This window comes from Dipodomys merriami, unplaced genomic scaffold, assembly GCF_024711535.1.
Source record: "Dipodomys merriami isolate MVZ:Mamm:240054 unplaced genomic scaffold, mDipMer1.0.p SCAF_45, whole genome shotgun sequence".
NCBI classification, from domain to species: Eukaryota; Metazoa; Chordata; class Mammalia; order Rodentia; family Heteromyidae; genus Dipodomys; species Dipodomys merriami.
Genome location: NW_027206013.1, coordinates 708,175 through 733,900, shown reverse-complemented (window position 1 = coordinate 733,900; position 25,726 = coordinate 708,175). Strand labels below are relative to the sequence as shown.

At 34.2% G+C, this 25,726-nt stretch overlaps 1 pseudogene; it reads right to left on the bottom strand.

The window, feature by feature from the left end:
- Nucleotides 1-5,321: 5,321 nt before the first annotated feature.
- On the bottom strand, nucleotides 5,322-6,090 carry LOC138808479 (enhancer of rudimentary homolog pseudogene; annotated as a pseudogene).
- Nucleotides 6,091-25,726: the final 19,636 nt, after the last annotated feature.

Here is a 25,726-nt window from a genome sequence, read left to right as displayed (position 1 = left end):
AAATGCTCTCAAACTTACAGAATAAAATAGATCCCAATACGATAATACTAGGAGACTTTAACACACCACTCTCACCAAAGGACAGGTCTACCAACCAGAGGATTGGCAAAGAAGCTACCGAATTAAGAGAGGCCATACTGCAAGCGGAATTAACTGACATCTACCGAGTATTTCACCTTAAAACAACACAGTACACATTCTTCTCAGCAGCTCATGGAACTTTCTCCAAAATAGACCATATCATAGTTCATGCAAGGAACTTAAGCAAATACAAAGGGATCGACATAATCCCCTGTATCCTATCTGACCACAGTGGAATCAAGCTAGCTCTCAATAACAAAGCATACCGCAGAAATTTCTCCAATACATGGAAATTGAACAGCACACTCCTTAACAATGCCTGGATAACAGAAGAGATCAGAGAAGAAATAAAGCATTTCCTACAACTCAATGAAAATGAAAACACCTCACAAAGAAACTTGTGGGACACAGCAAAAGCAGTCCTGAGGGGCAAATTTATTGCCCTCAGTGCCCACATCAAGAGAATGGAGACAGACCAAGTAAATAATCTCATGTTGCAATTAAAACAGCTAGAAAAACAGGAAAAAATGGGACCTAAAGCTACTAGAAGAAGCCAGATAACCAAATTAAAAGCAGAGATTAACCAATTAGAAAATCAGAAAACCATAACCAAAATAAACCAAACAAAAAGCTGGTTCTTTGAAAAAATAAACAAAATTGATGGCCCATTGGCTAGATTAATTAAAAAAAGAAGAGAGGAAACCCATATTAATAGGATTAGGGATGCCACGGGAAACATCACCACACGTACCCAAGATATCCAAACAATTCTAACAGACTACTTTCAAAAGCTATACTCTCTAAAGGAAGAAAATCGGGCAGAAATGGATGCATTTTTAGAGAAATACAAGTTGCCCAAACTGAGCAAAGAAGAAGTTAACCAATTAAATAAGCCAATATCCTATAATGAGATACAGGAAGCTATCAAAAGTCTTCCAACAAAAAAAAGCCCAGGACCAGATGGATTCACAGCAGAATTCTATAAGACCTTTAAACAAGAACTAATACCCATACTCCTCAAGCTCTTCAGAGAAACAGAGAAGGAAGGAGCTATCCCAAACTCATTCTACGAAGCCAATATCACACTCATCCCCAAACCAGGCAAAGACCCAACCAAAAAGGAGAATTACAGGCCAATCTCCTTGATGAACACAGATGCAAAGATCCTTAACAAGATTCTAGCTAACAGAATCCAGAAACACATAAAAAAAATAATTCACTATGACCAGGTAGGCTTCATCCCAGAGACACAGGGATAGTTTAACATACGTAAGTCAATAAATGTAATCCAACATATCAACAGAGCCAAGGTCAAGAATCACATGATTATCGCTACAGATGCAGAAAAGGCCTTTGACAAAATTCAACATTCATTCATGCTAAAAGCTCTGGAGAAAATAGGAATAGAAGGAACATTTCTAAAAACAATAAAAGCCATTTATGACAGACCAATAGCCAATATTATACTTAATGGGGAAAAGCTACAACCAATTCTCCTAAAATCAGGAACAAGGCAAGGATGCCCACTGTCTCCACTCCTCTTCAATATAGTCCTAGAACCCTTAGCCAGGGCAATAAGGCAAGAAAAAGACATTAAAGGGATCCGCATAGGGAAAGAAGAAGTTAAACTATCCCTTTTTGCAGACGACATGATACTATACCTCCACGATCCCAAAAACTCCATCCCCAAACTCTTAGAAATCATAAATCACTTCAGCAAAATAGCAGGATACAAAATAAACCCACAAAAATCAATGTACAGGAAGAGAGGGAAATAAAGGAAGCAACCCCATTCACAATAACCTCCCGAAAAATAAAATATTTAGGAATTAACCTAACCAAAGATGTAAAAGAACTATTTAATGAGAACTATAAAAAGTTAAAGAAAGAAATTGCAGAAGACACTAGGAAATGGAAAGACCTCCCATGCTCCTGGATAGGCCGACTTAATATAGTAAAGATGGTAATACTTCCAAAACTAATATACAAATTCAACGCAATTCCGATTAAAATCCCAATGATGTACATCACTGAAATACAGAAAACAGTCCAAAAATTCATATGGAACAACAAAAGACCTAGAATAGCCAAAACAATTCTAGGGGATAAAGACAATATGGGAGGGCTATCCATGCCGAACTTCAAACTCTACTACAGAGCTATAATAACAAAGACAGCATGGTACTGGCACAAAAACAGACCCGAAGACCAATGGAACAGAATAGAAGATCCAGAAATAAATCCACAGGCCTACAGCCAGCTGATATTCGACAAAGGAGCCAAAGACATACAATGGAAGAAACACAGCCTCTTCAACCGCTGGTGCTGGGAAAACTGGGCAGCCACATGCAGAAAACTAAAAGTGGACCCCAGCCTATCACCATGCACCAACATCAACTCAAAATGGATTAAAGACCTTAACATTAAACCTGAATCTCTGAAACTACTGCAGGACAGAGTAGGAGAGACACTCGAACTAATAGGCACAGGAAGGAACTTCCTGAACAGAGTCCCAGGGTCACAACAAATTGGAGAGAGACTCGACAAATGGGACTACCTTAAAATAAAAAGCTTCTGCACAGATAAAGCTATCGCAACCAAGCTAGAAAGACAACCAACTAATTGGGAAAAAATATTTACCAGCAATATATCAGACAAGGGGTTAACATCCTGTATATACAGGGAACTCAAGAAACTAATCCCTCCCAAACCCAACAAACCAATTACTAAATGGGCAAGGGAACTAAAGAGGGACTTCTCAAATGAAGAAATAAAAATGGCAAAGAAACACATGAGGAAATGTTCATCATCCCTGGTGGTGAAGGAAATGCAAATAAAGACAACCCTGAGATACCACCTTACCCCAGTCAGAATGTCCCACATCCACAAATCAGCCAACGACAAATGCTGGAGGGGATGTGGAGAACGAGGAACGCTATTACACTGCTGGTGGGAATGTACACTCATACAACCACTTTGGAAAGCAGTCTGGAGGGTCCTTAGAAAGCTAAAGTTTGACCTCCCTTATGACCCAGTCATACCACTTCTAGGCATCTACCCTGAACAACAGGAACCAATATACAAGGACACGTGCACCTCCATGTTTATTGCAGCACTGTTCGCAATAGCTAGGATATGGAAACAACCTAGATGCCCCACCACAGATGAATGGATCCAAAAGTTGTGGTATCTATATACAATGGAATATTATGCAGCCATTAGAAATGACAAAATAATGGCATTTGCAGGGAAATGGATGGAGCTAGAAGGAATCATGTTGAGCGAGGTAAGCCAAGAACGAAGAGACAAACAGTACATTGTCTCCCTGATAAGTGGATGATGAATCCAAAATGTTAGGTGATATGACAAAACTAACAGGACTTAAAAACAAAGAACTCCCACTCATCTGGTTGAACCACTACTAAATATCCCCATGCTGCTGATCACATATATGGTATATAACATATGAGCACCGTTATATATTACAGACTGTGATAGACAATTTGCTCCAGGAAAGTTAGAATGAACTTGTGACTTTAAATGAGCATCATTATTCCACAATACTGTGAATTTCCGGAAATTAAGTAATCACTTAATCACAATCAAAAAAAAAAAAAAAAAAAGAACCTTGGGGAAGGGAGGGAGGGAGGGGATGGTAGGGGGAAAACAATGGAGGGGGTAACAATGTTCAAGAGGAAGTGGAAGTGTACTCATTACCTCACTCATGTAACTGTAACCCTCTGTATAGTATCTTTACAATAAAAAAACAAACAAAAAAATGTATCCTCTGGTGGTGTGCATATGTCACCAGAAATATGTATAGTCATATAATCAAGTTTAATGTTTTTGCCACAGTTCTGATAACATGCTTCTAGAATTAAAATAGGCAATGAACTGAAAATTGTATCTTAACAAATAGACTAAATATGTGCTGAGTTTTACTATAATTAAATTTACCAAGCAATGGAATTTTATTTAATATCAAAACCTTCACAAACTTAACAGGACAAATGGATATGTCAATCCAAAATTTTTCTTATATTTACAGAGTATTGATCCTGAAGCTAAAGTCAAAATATATTTTACAAATGTGTATGTTTATATATACTTCAAGTGGATCCTTTGACATGGTGCCTTTATATTCCAAAGTTAATATACCAATGTGTCCTTAACCAGAATTCTCTGTCATATTAAGGCAAACATAAAGAGCAAATGAACATCTCTACTTTTTGCTTGACCTTGAGTAGCAACATCATTTACTGAAAACTGCAGGTTATTGAATGAATTTAATAGAGTTTTTATTATTGAAAACATTAATAGAGTTACCAGTGCCAGCTTAATTTTTCTTCTCTAGCCTGAAACATACCAGTTAGAGAAAGATTCAATCATAGAGGATGTTCAAAGAGAACAATGTGTATAAAGTCTCTAATTTATTCAAGTCTTCCTACTTACCGTTGTCATTTTTACTTAAATCATATATTACAATAACTAGAAGAAGAACCTAAAGATACTTTAGTGTTTGTCTAATTGCAGTTAATTAACAGTGACAATAAGAAAATGATCAAAGGAAATATTTATCTACCTCTGAAAGTTTAAATGTATGCATATTTTTAAAGTTGATGTAAATTATTGATCCTGAAATGTAACAATTTCTCTCACTTTTGTTAAACATTTAATGCCTTTCTTAAATGAGAAGAATTCATTAAGTGTAAAACTCCTTGCTTGTTTCAATAAAATTTTGCGTTTCATGATTTTGTTGTGACACAAGTGTGACACAAAGGAAGAAGCAGATGTCGGGGAAATCTGCGTTCATTCTGTGAATCTTGACCCTCTGGAGTGAGTGTGTGAGCAGAGGGAAAGGGGCTTTGATTAGAGAAGCATGGGGAAAAAGATCCCTTTTGTCCTGATGTCAATAGCCATCTAATGTTTTAATTATTAAGATCACAATATTTGTCATTGCATTATTCCACCTAGCAAAGAGCATAAAACTGTAAATAATGTACATAAATGTTGTATAAATCTTTTTTTTTTGGTCCAGTTGTGGGGCCTGAACTCTGGGCCTGGGCGCTGTCCCTCAGCTCTTCAGCTCAAGGCTAGCACTCTACCACTTGAGCCACAGCACCACTTCTGGCTTTTTTTCTTTTTGCTTATGTGGTGCTGAGGAATCGAACCCAGGGCCTCATGCATGTAAGGCAAGCACTCTACCACTGAGCCACCTTCCCAGCCCTGTTGTATAAATCTTTTTTTTTTTATAACTAAACAACATTTATTTACTTTGCACTAAGACTTTATCTGAGTACATAACTAAATTGTTTCCACCCCACGCCATCTTGAAGGGTTAGTTTGTGAATGTTATAAAGTAGATAGGAACAGTTTGAAGGACTGGAACCAACATTAACTGACAATGAACAACTTCCATCTAAATCATCATAAAAATGTTTAAGTAAAAAAAAGAAAAAGAAAAGAAAAGATACAATGAGGGCCTTCAATAGAAAGATCCTCATTTCATCTAATACATTCGCTCTTGGCTAGACTGTAACAAAATGGAAACAGCATTACTGTTAATACAAACTCCCACTATAGCACATTGTACACACCTTTGTTCCAAGCCCACCCCCTGTGCCCTAATGCTTCCAACTCAATTATTTCCCAGCCTGTTGGGCCTGCCGACGAAGGAGTACGTAGATCTTCTCTTTGATCCAGTCTTTGTTATAAGGCTGGTTGTCTGGGTATCAGCTCGGTAAACAAGGCAGCTGAGATCTGCCAGATCGTCGATAAAATCAAACAACTGACTGATATCATACGTAATCGAGGGGCTATTGGGATTCATTCTCTTCAGATGTTCTTCATACATTTTACAAACACCTTCCATGCATTCATTCACACATTCATAATCAGCGTTAAGTTCTGCCTTCTGGCCTCTTGGTAGGCTGCACCAGCAAAATGGTGTGAGACATCGCGCTAAACGCTTTGCTGCTGCCGCTGCTGCCGCCGCTGCTGCCACCAACACTGCCGCCGCACACGAGCTCAGCTACCTGTTGTATAAATCTTAAACATTATTAACTTATAGCTTGAACAAGAAATTATATTTAAGTATTGTAAATTCTTCTTGTAGAGTCCACACATCATCAATTAACATCAAGTAAATGAGACATACATGACAAGCTTGTGTAATCACTAAATGTCCTAATTATCTATAGCATTATCCACAAGAGGACAGGAATTTTCAAGCATTGATAACAAAAAAAACTTTACTATAGCTTCACTGATCATGAAATTTTATCCAGATGAATGATTTCCCTTATAAAATAATTTAAAAACAATATGTAAATATGTTTATGTGGACATAAATAATATGGAAATTTAAAGGGACAATTTTTAGGGTATGAATTGGGAAATTTTTAGATGTGATATTGTCTATAACTATCAACTTTATGTCAAAATGAGGTCCAGATAGAAGAATTTTAATCTTTGCTTTTATGTAGCTATTCATATTTCTAAGCACTTACTTGAAGTACTATTTAAATATCAAACCAATCATCAGAGAGTTAAAGTACTACAGAAAATGAAACAGTAAGCTAAAACAGGCAGACAAGTGCCAGCACAAGTAGCTCACACCTGTAATACTAGCAAATCTGGAGGCTGAGATCTGAGGATTGCAGTTCAAAATCAACTGTAGTAGGAAAGTCCATGTTACTAATCAGAAAAAAAGCCAGCAGGAACTGGCTTAAGTAATAAAGCCTCAACCTTGAGTTTAAGCCCTAGGACTAGCACTAAATAAATAAATAAAAATGATAAATAAATAAAGGCAGTCCACAGAATTGGAGACGATCTTTAATAACTATGTATTTAACAGTGGCTTAATATCCAGAATGTACAAGGATCTCAAGAAATCAAAAATTTTAAACCCAATTAATAGGATTGGGAAGGTGGCTCAGTGGTAGAGTGCTTGCCTAGTATGCGTGAAACCCTGGGTTCATTCCTCCAATATCACATAAGCAGAAAAGGCCATTAGTGGCACTGTGGATGATATGGGAGAGTGCTAGCCTTGAGCAGAGCAGCTCAGCCACAGAGACCCGGCCATGAGTTCAAGCCTCAGGACTGGGATTATAAAAATGGGCAAAGGGGCTTCTGGAGAGAAGCAAATACAGTCAATAAGCCTATAAGAAAATGCTCAACAGCCCTAACCATAAAAGAAATGCAAATCTGTGTTTCTAACGCATTATAAGATTATTTCTTTGTTGCTTTGTATGTCCCTCCCCTACAGTATAACCCCTGCTTTCACTATATTTGATGTCAGTATAACTTGTGGAGGAGATGAGGAAAAACAAGTCATTTAAGGATACAGGTGGACCTGTTGCAACAATGAGAAGTACAAGTTGTCATGTCCAAAACGAGCTTTACAACATCAGTGGGGGGGGGAGGGGGGAGGAGGGAGAGGATTGGGGCAGGGGAGGGGGAGGCTGGGAAGGGATGTGAAGAGTAAACAAAGGAGGGGGATGCAATGCTTGGTAAGAAATGTATGCATTATCCTGCCCATGTAATTGTAACTCCTCTGTACAATATGTTCACAAATAAAATTAAAAAAAAGAAATGTAAATCAAAACTATATTGAGATTCCATCATACCCAGTAAGATTGGCCAACATCAAGAATAGATGTAAAAACAAATGCTGAAAAGACTGTGTGGACAAAGAACTCTATTACACTGTTGGTGGGAATGTAAATGAATGCAGACACTTGTTGAGATGTTTTGAATGGTTTTTTGTTGTTGTTATTGTTGGTAATGTCCCTGAGTACAGTCCCTCAACTCTTCATCACTCTGCAGAGGCAAACAGAAAGTCCAAAAACAAGTTGCTTTCAAAACAGATTCACTTAGTGCTAGTGCAAACTCACATTCGTCTGCTTCTTTCATCTCTTCTGAGATTTTTAGATAATTATCTTGGATTCTGTACAGTAAATAATCTATATATTTAAAAATACCTGACCATGAGTTATGAAAGGGATACTGAAAATTTGATATGTCTTAAACATGTCATAATAACTTGTTGCGCGTCCCATTAGTTTATAGACTATTTCATTATAATCCTGTTAGCAAATAATTTTAGATATGGAAAACATCAAATTCTAGCATGTGAAGTTAGAGCAACTAATGAACAAGATTGTCATTATTTTTTCTCACTAAGTAAGACTATCTAATATAAATAAATTATGGTAAATATGAAAACTTTTTTGCTTAAAAAAGATTAAAGATTGCAATGTGAAGAAAAACAACAGATCATCATAAAACACAATTTTTGAAATGAAAATTTCTCAAGGTTTATAACTCTCTTTATTCAAACCTAAATAACAAAACAAAAACTAAACAAACATAATGGAAGAAAACCTAAGTGATTTCATTCAATTTGATTATCAGCTTTTAGAAAAGTAGAAAGATAATTGTTTTATATAGAAAAATTTCTTCAAATAAGAACATGATGTAGTCCTTGTAGAAATATTTCTAAGTGTTGAGTGAGATGATTTAAAGCCTAAAATCCTAACAGGAAAATAATATGAAGTTGTGAGTAGAAGTTTTTTTCGAACATATCTGCAAAAAGCTTTGACCTAGCCTAAAAGATAAATATCACATTCTTCTCTAGTTCATCAAAAATAAATGTTAAATTGCCCTTTTCTTGTTTCTTTCTAAAAACTGTATCAACAAAACAAAATCCTACACATTCAGTAAGTACCAATTCAAATATCATATGTACTGTGATAAAACTCTTTCCTCAGTTGATTCCAAACATTTTTGCTTTTCCTTTTAAGGGTCCATTATGAATCTTGAACATCATAGGTTTAAATAATTTATGATTAACATTAAATTATATTTTGTGGTTAATGTATCCATTTCCTCCTCTATGAAAAGGAGAACCTTTCCTAATTAATCTGCAAGGTTCTCAAGTCATCTAAAATATTTCTTTTTTTATTGTGAAAATACTGTACAGAGAGGTTACAATTACATGGGCAAGATAATGTGTACATTTCTTATCAAGCATTGTAGCCTCCTCCTTTGTTTCCCCTTCCCATCCCTTCCCATTCTGTCCCCACCCAATGATCCTCCTCCCCCCCCCACTAAAGTTGTAAAGTTTGTTTTTGACATAACCACTTGTACATCTCATTGTTGTGATGGGTCCATCTGTATCCCTATTTAAATGATTTGTTTTTTTTCCCTTCCCCTCCACAAATTATACTGACATCAAATACAGTGAAAGCAGGGGTTATACCGTGGGGGAGGGACATAAAAAGCAACAAGGAAATGATCTTATAAATGTGTTAGAAACAATCGCATGAAAGAAAAATTATTTGAATACATAAAATCCTACTAAAGTTCAAACTGAAGAAATCACTGTCTCATAAGTCCTTGTATTGTAGTATCAGCCTATTGTGGAGATAATTTTTTAACATATGACTTTTCTAGGAGCATATGGGAGATCAACAATGGTAAAAACAAAGTATATCCAAGTGTAAGAATACTAAGCACCCTATCTATGATGCAAATGTGTCATGAAGAACAAGCAACGTCCTTCCATTCACAAAAGCTCCACTGTTTTGTGTTGAAAATTGTGTCATATGTAACTGAATACTAATATAAGCATCAAGCCCATTCTATTCATCTTTTTCAGTTATGATATCAGACAATGAGGCGTAGATACTATACTGAAATTTCTAAATTTCCTTGAGCAAAACTGTACATGAATGTACACCTACATATACAATAATACATTCATACATATAAATTCTAAATGGAAAGGGAAAATGTCATTATGCAATTGCAGAAAATAAATATGGGAATACCTTGTTCATAAAGTACAGGTACTTTCTTCTGATAAATCAAAGTAAGTTTCAGTAGCCTTTGTTCTTTACAAGATTGGAGAATTACTACTGTTGATGGTAGCACCTCAATAGCAAACAGTTTATAATCTCTTCTTTGATCACTTATTCTGATTATTTATTTAAAAATAGTTCTTAATTTTTAAATGTTGCATCTGATTAAAAGAAGATATTATGCTTTTTATCCAAGTCTGTTCATGCTATCAAAACCTTTTGTACCATCTTTTAGACTAAAGACATCTTCCTACACCCCAGTGACTGGGTCTCTCACTATTCAGTCTCAAATTAGATCACTTTTTTTATAAATAAATAAACAAATGTTGTGTTAAAAATAATACATTTTCATCATTACATTTCCAATAAATGCTTTAGTCTTCCTTAAATTTAGATAGCTATTTCAAGTTTTTGGTTTTTTTTCTGTTTATTTGGTACTGACGAATTGAACCCGGGGCTTCACGCATTCCAGGCAAGCCCTCTACCACTAAGCCACATTCACAGTGGTATTTCAATGTTTTATCTGAGCTTATCATGTTTGGGACATGAATAGTTTAGAAAGAATTAAGAGAAAATTACCTGAGAAATGAGGCAGATGTATAATTACATTATTACTAGCTTATGAAAGACCACTAACTGGCTTGATGCTGAATGTCATCTTTATTGAATATATATAAATCATTGATATTTCTCTCTAAAAATAATTAATGACATCATTGTATTTTACAGTGCAGATATATCTGTGTATAATTCAAATGTGATAGCTCACTTTTTTCACAGTACTTTATAAATGCTGCATCTTTGTTCTACAGAATCTTTAGTAGGATTTTAAAGTTGTTGTTGCTGTTGGTGGTGGTGGTGGTGTGTGTTTGTGTGTGTGTGTGTGTATGTATTGCTGGAGACTGGACCCAAAGCTGAACCACTGAATTTCATTCAGCCTTAAAGCAATTACTTTTTATTTGTGTTATATAAGCATGTAATTGATTACTATTAATCAATACATTTTATTGGAGGGGAAGGAGAAGTTGGGGAGGTGGGGAGGGAAGGGTTGGTAGGGGAAAAACAAAGGAAGGAGTAACAATCCTCAATAGAAAATGTACTCATTACCTTACTCATGTAACTGTAATGCCTTTGTACAGTATCTTTACAAGACTATATATATATATGTTTTATTGCATAAATTGCCAAATGACTACAAATACATTTTTATCTTGCCATCAGATTTGAAAACTTTAAATATGTTTAGTTGTTCTTTTTATTTTATATGCAATAAAACATTGGATGCATATGTACTTATATAAATAAATTCTCAGACATTATTTGATATTTTCTCATTAGAACTTTAAAACTTGAAAGGCAAATATAGGAATTAAATTTTCCAGTAAAGAATGTATATATTTAACAACTTTAAGCCTGAATATAAAAAATAGAAGTTTAAAAATAATAGTGAATTGAGGCTAATAAAAGATACTGTTGATAATAGTGATTTTTGTTTCCTTTGTTATATTGTTTCAGATAAGTTACAACCTTAAAATCTTCCCCTGAATATATCATCCTTTAGTTAACTTGTGCTATATGCCTACAATCTAGTATATACATTCAGATATGACTTCCACATAACATATGTCACTTGCCTCTCGGAGAGTGATTTACTTCACTTTACATGTTTATTTTTCTAGGTCTATTCATGTCCCTTTAAATGATATATATTATTCTTTCTGATAGATGGGAAAATTTTAGTGTGTGTGTAGACATATGAAGGAAATTATATAGAGAGAAATGTGAAAATGTGAATAATATTCTCTCTCTTTCCTTCTCCCTCTGTCTATTGTATCCTCTCATCCATTGTAGCATTATTTGTAGGTTGACTACTTGACTATTGTGAGTAGTGTAGCAATGAAGAGGGTTGTGAAAATGTCTGTACTGTATTCTAACTTGTGTCTCTACTGCTCTGATGTAATTTGATTTGTAATATTTTAAATAGATGCCCTTAAATGCTATCACTAGATCATAGAGTAGTTCTATGTTAAAAGATTTGAGGAGGCTGGAAAGGTGGCTCAGTGGCAGAGTGCTTACTTTACATGCATGAGTCCTTGGGTTCGATTCCTTAGCACCACAGATGCAGAAAAAGGTGGAAGTGGTGCTGTGGGCTGTGGCTCCACTGGTAGAGCGAATTTCTACAGAGAACTGTCATCTTTCACATTTCTGCCTTCCTTCTCTTCTCATACTTAAGAAAGCATTAACTAATACTATAAATATATTGCAATTTTAACTTAAGTATCAGTGCTTTTTTCCAACCTGAAGCCTTCTTTTCCATGATGTTTGACATAAACTTTTGGGAGATTTTATTTTATTTTAATTTTATTTTTTGGGTCCCATCCTGGGGCCTGAACTCTGGGCCTGGGCGCTGTCCCTCAGCTCTACAGCTCAAGGCTAGCACTCTACCACTTGAGCCACAGCACCACTTCTGGTTTTTTTCTTTTTGCTTATGTGGTGCTGAAGAATCAAACCCAGGGCCTCATGCATGCAAGGCAAGCAGTCTACCACTGAGCCACCTTCCCCACCCCTGGGAGATTTTATTGATTGTTATGGGATTCCATCCAAAACAAAGCTGTGTATATCAAGAAAACCAATGTTTTCAACTCAGAGTACTAAACAAAAGAGGAAGAAAATTAAAGTTAGCTATATATGTTAAGCACAAATATAGGCAATATCAATATTTTTAAAAAATTGTATACTTTTACTGGACAAAGTGGCTCAAACCTGTAATCTTAGCTACTTGGGAAACAGAGATTATAGAATTCCAGTTCCAGGCAAGCTCAGACAAAAAAAGTTTCAGAAACTTTAACCATTTGCTGGGTACAATGTTTTACATTTTGTTAGGAGGACTGCAGTCCAAGGAGGCCCAGGCATAGTGATACTACCTCAAAATAAACAATCCAATTACAATCTGCTGGTATGGCAGTAGTAGAGATGCTGTTTGGCAAGAATAGAGTTTTGGGTTCAATCCCCCAGTACCACTAGGAATTTAAGTGTGTGCCAGGGTAAGAATTTGGCATGTCTAAGACTTCATACTGGTTTTACAAGCTCTAATAAAACCTTTACCTCTTTTACTATTTTTTTTAAAAGTATAACCATAACTTCCATGTCCAAACCAAATAATTTCCTACTAGAGATTTTCTTTTATCCATTATGTAATATGTTATGTGTTGGATATTTTCCCACTGAAATCATACTAAAGACCAAAAACCCATTTTCTTAGAAAGTGACTGCATTTGGAAACAGAATCTCAAAGGTAGCATTTAAGTTGAAGTCTCCTCCAAGACAAGCAGAAGGCCTTGAATATGCCAAGGAAATGGGATTCAGAAGAAGCCAACTCTTATCCTGGAGTTCTAGTTCCTCAAACTCAGAGGCAATGTATTTACAGTGTTAACACTACCAAATCTGTGGTAGTTTATTACAATTACTAGCAAACATGTGGAATCTATAAGACATGAAAAGTCATTGACTCTTGGGGTCCGTGACTCATCTCTATAATCCTAATGATTAAGAAGGATGAGAATTGGGGGATAATGGTTTTCAGGCTGGTAGGAAAGTTCATGAGGTTCTATCTCCAATTAACTATAAAAATTTCTGGGCTGGAAGCATGGTTCAAATTGTAGACTGACTACTGTTAGCAAACAAATTGAGAGTATCAGATATGTTCAAGCCCCAAATTGGGAGAAAGAAAAATCCTTAGAAAATACTATGAGAAACAGAGTTATGAATATGAAAACAGAAACAAAAGAATTAAACTTATTGGTATAGACAAAGCTTCCCAATGTGAAATATGGCACAAACTGTAATATTTAGGGTTTTCCTTCCCATACAGTAGAAATAAATGGTATTTTGACCTGAAGAAACTATCATGTAAAATTGCATGCAATAAATAATGACATTACTTTTATGTTTCCATAATTTATTTTTCTACAAATTTATAGAATTGTATAGCTATAGAAACATAAATAAATATTTTATTTTCATATAATGATTACATATCCTTGCAAGTGTTGTCTAAAATTGATCTACACTAAAATGATTGCCATTGATATCCTTCTTGATTCTAAATGTTTATACTTTCAGCTGACCTTCCACAAAACTCATACCCCAAACAAAACTTTTTAGTTTGTTCATGCAATGATATGAACATAAACATATGGCCCCAAATGTTAATTACCTTTATCTGCTGTCATTAATGTAGTATAACTAATACAATTAAGTATATACCCTGATGGAATGAAGATTCTTCCTTCTAAATACATGCTTGCTGGTGCACACACACACACACACACACACACACACACACACACACACACACATACATTTACCCCTCTGACTCAGGTTAGGATCCTTTCATTGGGTCTCAGACAATAATCTAATAATCAAATTTTCCTGCCCAGACATAAAATACATTCATAATTCCACACATACAAAAACACCAAAATAATGAGAGTATTTACTAGAACCACCCAGCTCCTGAGCCATCTACTCCCTGATTTCATTCATTCAAGACGATGCATTTTTAATATCATATTTAAAATTTTTTTGAGTCTCTCTGATTAGCAGACAAAAATATGCTATCACATAATAGAAAATGTAGGTAAAATTACTTGTCCCTAAGTAATCTTTAACATATCTTATCAAAGACTTCTATTTCCTTCTTGTAGAGTTTGTTTCTGGCATTTTGCCCTAATATCTAATATTAAGTTACAAAGGACATGCCATATTCCTTAATTCATTTTCCCTAAAGGTTATGCTATGGGGTTGAATCTGATTTGTTTGCGTATTCTAAATTAAGTTTTCTCAACAACTTGAATTATTGTTTATGTTACTCCTAAACTATTTGAATATCAAAAAGAACTGGAATTGTGCCTTGTGAATGGCAGTAATGGTTGTGGAGAGATGAAGGACTTGAATTATCTAGAGTACCTTAGAAGTGGCACTGTTATTTAAGGACTGATCATTTAGTAAGTTTTAAAATGTGTCTTCCTATTTCATCTAGGAAGATAAAAGTATGCTTTTCATCACATTCTTGCCTGCAAGGTACTAGAATTATTTCCTTTGTCAGTTTATGCCCAGCTGCTATTGTAGGAAACCCACATACAACTGCACAGCTGTATTAGCTGTTTTAGATTTTGAAATTTTCTTCCAGTAGCCCTTGTGATTAGATTCATGGGATAGTCACATAATCCACAATTACAAAGCACCACACTATACAAAGACCACATGTAAAATGAGGTTCAATTTTTTTCTTTGTTGATTCATTTTTTTCTTATTGATTGTCTTTTAAGGAGCTGGATTGTTTATGTCTCATTATTGTTTATGTGAATTAAAGAAATTTACCAGATTTTTCAAATAAAATAAGGAGAAATAAAATAACATATTTAGTAACAAAATAAAACTAAACATTTGAATGATTTTTTTATTCTACTACTGTTCTCAGTTATCTTCAAATAATATTGAGATGAGCCAAGTGTATGTGTAAATTCACACATATCAAGCACACAGAACTCTGGAATCTTTGGGCTTTGATTTCTATATCAAATACACCTAGAAAAGAAAATTATCACTTGCTTCATGTCTTAAGTAATCTACTTAAAGCAAGTTTTATTAATTTTATCAATAGATCTCATAATCTATGGAATTTGAAGCATTGTATAAGTTTTTGATTTCTTATTTCACTGAATTAATATTACAGTTATTTTACTTTTTTGCATATGAAAAATGAAAATCTTGAGGATAAAACATGCCTATTTTTCATTTTTATTTCCAAAATGGAACAATTAGGCTCTTTGAAAATTTAACTTTAAATCTGAACCTTCAAATTTCACTAGGACTTGAATTGTGTTACTTACAACTTTAATGTTAAAATAAAAAGCATTACTTAAATAGAAAACAAAATTGTAAGTTATTGCACCTTAATCCCTGACTTGACTTTATGATAAAACAATTATATATATATATATATATATATATATATATATATATAACATGATATACATACTGAAACAAACAAATAAGCAGAAGACTCCTTTTTGTTGTTTTTGTTGTTGTTGTTTATAGTTTGTGATGATTCAGTCTTCTTTACCTTATGCATGGTATATTCATTGTACGACTTAATGAAGGTGGTGGGTGGGCATAGAACTTTAGGGAAAAGGGTGAAAAATTGCAGCAGTGGAGTTCATTGAACATTGATGAAAGTGAACTACTTAAACACATGGGTGGGGACAGGAGGGAGGGACTGGGAACAAGTGAGGAAACTGAAGACATTTCATAAAAGGAAATGTACTTCATTCCCTGACTCATGTAATTGTAATCCCTCTATAAATCACCTTAATAATAACAACAGAGTAAATTTATTTTTTATTTTTCTTCTACCATATTTTTTTATTGTGAAAATGCTATACAGAGGGGTTACAATTACATGGGCAAGATAATGAGTACATTTCTTATCAAGCATTGTAGCCTCCTCCTTTGTTTCCCCTTCCCATCCCTTCCCATCATCCCCCCGTCCCCCCACCAAACCCTCCCCCCGCCCCCCCCCCCCCCCCCCCGCACGAAAGTTGTAAAGTTTGCTTTCGACATAACGACTTGTACATCTCATTGTTGCAATCGGTCCACATGTATCCCTATTTAAACAATTTGTTTTTCCCCTTCCCCTCCACAAATTATACCGACATCAAATACAGTGAAAGCAGGGGTTATACTGTGGGGGAGGGTTCTTTTTTCAACATAACACCTTGTACATCTTATTGTTGCAATGGGTCCACCTGTATCCCTATGTACACGATTTGTTTTTTTCCCTTCCCCTCCACAAATTATACCAACATCAAATACAGTGAATGCAGGGGTTATACCATGGGGAAGGGACATTCAAGGCAACAAAGAAATCATCTTATAAATATGTTAGAACCAATAGCATGAAAGAAAAAACATTTGAATACAAAAGAAAACAAAATGTTGTTTCTTAGAATCCTAGAAATTTGTTTTGTTCACTGGTTTGAACTGGTTTAGTCTATCTGAAAATAGCTACATTGACATTCTTTGTGCCAATTTGTGAGCTGCTAGTAGAAAAAAGTCAATTATGATGGTCTGTATTCTTTTGAGACTCTGATTTGTTTATTACTTCAATCTAATTTGTATTATTTCTGTCTACCGGTTTTTGGTTTGGCTTGTTCTTGCTTTTCAAGGACCTAATGGTGCATCATTAGTGCTGATTCAAGATTGTTCTTATTTGTTGATGTACATACTCAAAGCTATATATTTTCCTCTGAGTATTGCCTGTGCTTTTGTGTCCCAAAGAAGGTAGTATTTTGTGTGTTCACTTCCACTGAATTCCATAAACGTTGGAACTTCCCTCCATATCTCTTCAGTGGCTCACTGATGATTTAGCAATGCATTATTCAGTCTCTGTGAGTTTCACAATTTTCTGTGATGCCTTTTGATGTCCAGATCTAATTTGGTCCCATTGTGGTCTGACAGGATACAAGAAGTCATTTCATTTTATTCTTGAATTTTCACAGATTTTCTTCATGACCTAAGATATGATCTATTTTGGAGAACATTCCATGGGCTGCTTAGAGGAATATATATTGTTACGTTGCTAGATGAAATATTCTGTAGATCTGTTAGGTATAGCTTGTTAATGCAGTTATTTAGCTCTGAAGTTTCTTTGCTAAGTTTTTACCTGGATAGCCTATTCAGAGGTAAGAATGATGTGTTCAAGCAACCAACAATGTATTTGGTTTTAGGTCAAGTAGTATTTTTTTATGAATTTGGGAGCTCTGGGATTCAGGGCATTGATATTTAGAATTGTTATATTCCCTGATGGAGAGTTTTCTTTATCAATATTTAATGTCCTTCTTTGTCTCTTTTTACTTTCATACCACTTTTAATTTAAAGCCTATTTTAACTAATATTAGTATAGCTACTCTGTCCTGTTAATGAGGTCCATTTCTAATTTGTAAAGGTGATGTACAGAAGGGTTGCATTTGCGTAAGTCAGATAATGAGCACACTTCTTTTTGAACAGTGTCACCTCTTCCCTCATGTTCTCCCAGTTTTTCCCTTCCAACCTTCCTCCCCCACAAGATGTATAGTTCATTTTCAATGGAGTGTCTATTTAGTAGCACTGCTGCATTTGTTCACCCTTTGTTCCACCATTTCTCTGTTCTCTCTTGCCCTTTCCAAACTTACATATAATACAAAAGGTGCAGAAATAAAAAAAAAAAACATCAACAGAAGACAGAGGGGAAAAAGCAAAACAATAAAAAACTCTCTCATTTCCATTTATTGGAGATCATTTTGATGAACATTATTTTATATGATAATATTCATATAGCTCTTGAGTCTTTGTGATCCTTTCCAAAGGGCATCTTCCTTTGATCTCACTGTATAATTGCTTAGAATCCTATATAATTTATCATGTCCAAGTGTAATGTTTTCTCTTTTACCATACAATTGTGTTTACTTGTAGAATTTTAGGCACATTCTAATACAACAAATGAGGGAAATCAATCAACCTATATTTCTTTGAGTCTGTCTTCACTTAATATGTTTTTTGCAAGTGTTTACATTTCCTTATAATGGTGTAATATTCTTTCTGGATCAATAGAATTGCATGAAACTGAAGAGTTTCTTTATGGCAAAGGAAAAAATTTAGAAGACACATAGAAAGAGAACAGAATGGAAGAAGATTTTTACTAGCTAAGCATCAAACAAGGGTTTTATAACTAACCCATATTTAGAGATCAAATAATTAAACCCAACAAAAATAAACCCACAAATAAACAAGAACCCAATTAATACATGGGATAAACACTTAAAGAGAAACTTCTCAGAAGAAGAAGCAAGAATGAAAAATACACACATCTCTCTTCATAAAAGAAATGCAAACCCAAACAACACTGAGATTCATATCATCCCTGTTACAATGACATTTGAAAAAACAATCAATCACAGATTCTGATAGGGATGTGGCCCAAAGGCAACTATATTACACTGTTGGTGGGAATGTAAACTTGTTCAAGCACATTGGAAAACATTATGAGTTGCTCACAAAACTGAACAGAGAGCTACCTATAATCCAGCAATTCCACTTATGGGCATTTATCCAATAGAGCAGAAACAAGCTACACTGAAGCTAGCAGCACAATCATATTCATTGTTGCACTATTTTCTGTAGCCAACATATGGAATCAGCCCAGATGCCTTTCATTGTAAAGGGATAAAGAAATATATATATATATATATATATATATAATTTTGTCGATCCCTATTTATGAGTATGTACATATATATGTACATATGTATATACATACATGATGGAATTTTGTTCATACATTAGAAAGAATATTGCACTATTCTTAAGGAAAATGAAAGACTTAGAAATAATCATGTTTAGTGAAATAAACTTGACCCAGAGAAACTTAGGTTGCATGATTTTCCTCATTTGTGGTAGATAGAAGGTGCCTATAAATTTAAAAGTCAACACATTGGATGGTATGCAAGGAGGTACAAATGAATTATCTGAAGTATCAGATCCATGGAGAGTGAAAATATTATAATTCTCTTAAAAGTCTAAGTCAAAGCCCAATAAAATAAATACCAGTAAACATATACTGCAAGAGAGAACAGTGGGGTGCAATGTGAGAGGGGTAGGAAATTGAAGGGGAAAAGGATAGAATATAGGCAAGAATCCATTGTCTACTTCCCAGAATTGAAATATACAAAGCAAGGAGTAGTGTGAAATAGAGGTGAAGATGTTGAAGTGGTAACACAGTTCCAGGTGCATTGTATATATAAACTGCTTTGTTCAATGGCATGTAATTCCATACCTAACATAGTAATTCCATAAATAACATAATATTCATATACATAAGGACTGGTGTTGATTGGGAGGGGTGGATGAGAATGTTGAATGGGGTGACATTGAAGAAGCACTGTATCCACAACCTGTTTCAGTGAATGGCAACTCCTTTGTTCAACTACTTAAAGATAATAAAAATATTCAAAAAATTAATTATGATAGTTGAATAGAGAGTTGAACCTCAATTCAACTCCCATTTAAAAATATTTTTAACCTGGAGGTTTGGAGAATAAAATTTAAATAATAAAACATTACGAATCTTTTTATCAGAATTTGTGAAATTTACATCAAACCTACTTCACTTTTTGTCAGCCATTGGCGGGCTGTCATAAGAGAATACTTCAAAGTAAGTGGCTTAAAAACATCAGGAGTATATTACCCATACTCTAGGATCTTTTTTTTTTTGTTTGTTTTGGGTTTGTTTTTTATTGTGAAAATACTGTACAGAGGGGTTACAATTACATGGGCATACTCTAGAATCTTGAACATTAATTATAAAAATGGTTATTCAAAGCAATTCCTTGTCTTATGGGGGTCCACTTTATGGTTTATGATCATCTATTTGCTGGACGTTCACATTGCAGAGTAATTATATTGGGCTTCTTTTATCAGGATCATTATTGCAGGGTCATCTCTGAAAGGGTGATTCTAATGTAAAAGATTTTGCTATGTATATTCTTGTACATGTGTCTCATTGGACATATGTAGAAATTTATTTTGTATATAAAATTATGATTCAAAATGCTGGAACATAGAGGCAACTATACTTGTTATATCTTAAAGACTGCCAGTATGTTTAACCAACTGACTATATTATTTTAAGTGCCAAGCACCTATATATAAGAATTCTAATTTCTACATAGTGGTTGTGCGTGCTATCTTACTGCTGTTTCTATTTCCACTAATCTCTATATGTAGGCAATATCTATGATAATTCCATATGTTCCTTGGTTGTTGTTATAATACTATAGAGATATGTATTTGGATTTTTTGATAACTTATTCAGGATTTCATTGGCATTAATATGATCTTAATATATTTCTGATTCAAGTCTCTTTAAATAAATGTATATGTATACACAGTGTACACACGCATATATTCTTACTCATATGTGTATATATACAAATATCTATATATGCATACATATATATGAATATACAGAGGTGTACATACATGCATATAGACATATATGTATATTATTTTCATTTGTCTATAAGTTATTTTACTTTATTTGCCAAACAAACATGTCCTTTATTGATTTTATTTTATTTTATTGTTAAGATGTTTTACAGAGGGGTTACAGTTACATGAGTAAGGCAATGAGTACATTACTTGTTGATTATTGTTACCTCTTCCCTTCCTCGTTGTTGTCCCACTATTCCTTCCCTCCCCCACATTACTATCTCCCCTGCTTTCACAGCATAAAGTGGTAAAGTTCATTTCCAATTTACTTTCCTGTGGGTATCTTTTTTGCAATGGGTCATCCTGTGTCCTTGTTTCAGTGTTTTGTAATTCCCCTTCCCCTCCCCAGATTCAAAATGTATATAAAAGATGCAGGGTATCAAAATCGAGTACAGTGACAACAGGGGATATGTCATAGGGGACAGAACACACAAAGGAAACAACAACAACAAAAATGAATAAAGTGACATTGTACATTTACAACAATAACAATAAAGACAGAACTCCCAAACATGTCCCTTATTACCAAGGTAATTATTGTAGTTTATATGCTTATCATTTTTGGAACTTTGCTAAAGTGTTATGTGGACTTATATGTTCAATTTTTCCTAAATCTCTCTACTCATAAGATACCTGCCAGTTCTCTTCTGAAGCCTAAAAGGCAGTCTTCTACAGCTTGGTTCCACACCACTTGTATTTTTTCCTTGTACTAAGAATACTGACTCAAGCCCGGTGCCTGTGGCCCAACCCTATAATCCTAGCTACTCAGGAGGCTGAGATCTGAGGACCGTGGTTCAAAGCCAGCCTGGGCAGAAAAGTCCATGAAGCTCTTATCTACAATAAACCACCAGAAAACTGTAAGTGGTGCTATGGCTCAAGTAGTAAAGGTCTAGTTATATCACAATCTGTAGGTGTAGATTTGTTTCCCATTGTTCCAGTTATCTTTTTGTTATCTTCTTTTTCACCATCTAGTGATCCTATAATATAGTATACCATCCTGGGATTGCTGTATCTTTACTGGAAGGTTAGAAAATTGAGAGTATTTTGTTTACTGTTTTAGGATTCAGGCCTCTCTAATATGAAAGCACTTATTTCAAGTAATTATTGTCTTATTACTATTTAACTTATTATTAGGCCTTCTTGGAGATTGAACCCATGGCTTTGTATATGTTAGTCTAGTTCTACAACTGAGCTGTACCCCAGATCTCTTGTATAGTCTTAGAAATTGTTTATGAATTCTTCAATTGATAGCTACTCTACTTTTCATCTTATCTTTTCTCTCCCACTTTTTCTTCTATGCATTTTAGTTTGTGTTGAAATCTTTCCTCTATTTTATCTTCTAAACATAGAATTTTGCTTTTGAGTTTACAGAGAAGTTGGTTATTTTTATGACATCTTTTAAAATTATATACAGATATATGTTTCTGTTTAACCTTATTTTTTTATTACTTTAGAAACTGTAACTCAAATTGGCATAAATTATCTTTATAATAAGAGGAGACATTTTATTTCCATATTCTTACCCTAGCCTTCTACATAAATTTGGTACTTAGTGATTCCCAAATATGAAAATAAAGTTAGGGAGCATCTTATTTATATATTATTAAGAATTTCAAGACTTTATTAATGCAAGGCCCTTAGTAGTATATACATCATACATAGTACAAAGCTGGTGGCAACTTATTCTTATTCTCAGAAACTAGGAGATGCAGTGTCCCTGTAGTTTCATCAGGAAAAGGCTGTAGTTGGCTTACTTTACTAGACCAATCTGCTGTAACAAATTTCTACAAAGTTAAGTGGCTTGCACAATACGTATTTATCATTTTACAGTTCTAAAAACAGAAATCTAAAAGAGGTCTCACTAGATTAAAATCGAGCCACCAACAAAGCTGTAATACTTTCCAGATGATTCTAGTGGAAAAGGTATTTACTTCCTGCTCTGCTTTCCAGAAATTCAGAATCTGGTTTCTTGTCTTTTCCTTTATCTTCTTTTTGTTTCCATTTTCTTTTTTTGTTTTTGTTTTTGTTTTTATTGTGAAAATACTGTACAGAGGGGTTACAATTACATGGGCAAGATAATGAGTACATTTCTTATCAAGCATTGTAGCCTCCTCCTTTATTTCCTCTTCCCATCCATTCCCATATTCCACCCGCCCTCTCCAATCCTCCCCCCTCCCCGCTCTAAAGTTGTAAAGTTCGTTTTCAACATAATGACTTCTACATCTCATTGTTGCAATGGGTCCGTAGCATCTTTAAATCTTTCTGATGGTTCTTACCTAATCATGTCCCTTTTGAACTACAGCTTGGACTATTAATACCCATTTGAGTATAGTTACCCCATCTGATAATTATTCAAATTTGTGTTCCTTGGGTAATAAAAGGTGATTATTTTACATATATATATATATATATATATATATATATATATATATATAATGCAATCTACATTTGAAGGATTAGATATTTGGGGATGACAGATATTTTGGGAAGGTATTTTACTGCCAACCACAATGAGTGTGTAGCATTTTTCTACTATAACCTGCTATCCTTTAATTTTGAACAACATATTTTTAATGAAATATAACTAGAAAAAATATAGTCAATGAAAACAATTAATCCTGATTAAAACATTGTCATGTACTAGAAATCCTAAATGCCATAGAGCAGCTCCTGAAGCAGTTCTCGCATTATCACTTTTTATATATTCTGCTTAATATCTTCTCTTTTCAAGAGCATTTGTTCTTATTTTGGAATTATGGTTAACATTTATTTGACTGCTATTTTTAAAGAATGCATCACCCAATACTGGTTCTCTTTTTCTAACTTTTTTGTGTCTAATCGATTTCTGAAAAAAAAACACAGATATTTGAATTACGTGAACTGCTTCTTGAAGTTGAATCAGTGTGGAAAGGAAAAGAAGGAAAAAGATGTCTCTGTGGGTATATCACATTAAAAATATACCTACAAGCTATTTATCTTAAAATCATCTATTTTTCATTATGTGTAGATTCTGATAAAATTTAGCCTCTCAACTCAACACAATTTTAATGCAGTCTTATTTCATGCTTCCCAAAAGCAAACAACAAATTACTATTTAAAAATTATTTTTAAAAAAGTTAAAATTATTATTTACTTTAAAAAGTATATTTGTAAAAAATTAGCCAAAGAAATTGCTTATTAGATATTTAGAGTCATGTTCAGACTCTATGGTTGAAACCAGAAAGGGAAAAAAATCATGTGTTTATTCTTCCTTGAGCCACTCTGATTTACTTCATCTATTTCTGAAAGAATGAAATTCTTGATTTGAAGCTTTTTGCTTGATATCCACAATGTGTCATTCTTCCTTTATTAACAGGAGAATTTGGAGAAAGCATGAAAAAGGAGAAGAGGGAAAGAGAAGGAGAAATCTAGATATTTTGTTCTTCTTCATCTTGATCACAAGGTCTGGATAATGGTTGTGGATATTAGATACACTGCTCTAGAGTGATTCAACACATTTATAGAAAAAGATATCCCCACAAGTGACCACATGGAGAATGCTTATTTATAAAAAATTATAATAACATCAAATAGGAAATGTTATCTACTTGTTTAGTTCTTGTTTAGTATTTATTAAATTCTGGTGTGCTATAGTCAACTATCATAAAGGTATACAAGAATGGTAAGAAACTAACATCTTATTATCATGTTCTAATATTAGCTTAGTTCTGCCTGTGTTATACGTATGTGGCTGTATTTGAGTTTTGTCTCAATTTCACATGCTATATTCTTCCAGTTTAAGTTGAAAGAAGACTCCCTCTGGAAAAATGCTATTTTTATAGCTAAAGGAAAACAAGTCAGCTCTTAAACACAGACAATTAGATAGAAATCTTCCACCAGAAATAGCCTTCCACCTCTTTTGCTTCATTTTTGTAAGCTTAAGTAAGTCACATGACCCATCTTGACATTGCAGAGTACAGGTAAATCTCACCTACAGGGAGCTGATGCAGGTCATAGAATAATATGCCAACCTATGCAACACTTAAGATAAGAGGAAAAAAAGGGAATATTTGCCTCATATGTCTACAGGAAGAAAGCTATTATGTACCTTTGTTTCTAAACTACTGAGATCTTCAAATCATGTCTTTTATGCTTGGATGTTACAGGATTTAGCAAATATTTTGATACTGAGACAGCATAAAATCTCAGAGAAAGTTGGAGTAATCATTTCAAATCTACATTTTGTTCTGCTAGGAAAAGAAACCATTTTATAGACAATATTTTATACTTTCATACCTAGTATCTTTTTTTCCAGAGTTAGATTTTGTTAATATATGTGACTATCCATCAGAATAAATGTCTTCATTTATCTGCATCTTGTGCAGACAGCATAGTCAATTAGATGTAAGTGGGAGTTCATCAGTAGCACTTTATAAAACAGCAAAAAAAAATGTGGACAATGAGCCAATAGACAAAAGTTTTCCTCCATCACCTTCTCTATCGTCCTTCTTCCTTCCTAGGAAACACACCCAATTAAAAAAAGGTTTAGATATTTGGCTCTTGACCTTGAAAGTGGAAGCAGAATGTTATGGATGTCGAAATGATTGTTAATATCACATGCAACAGCCCTAAGAATCCTGGAGATCTTAACACCCTACACTTCCTTAGTGCTGTGATAGGAATGTCAGCCTTACTGGAATTAATATTGTTTTCCA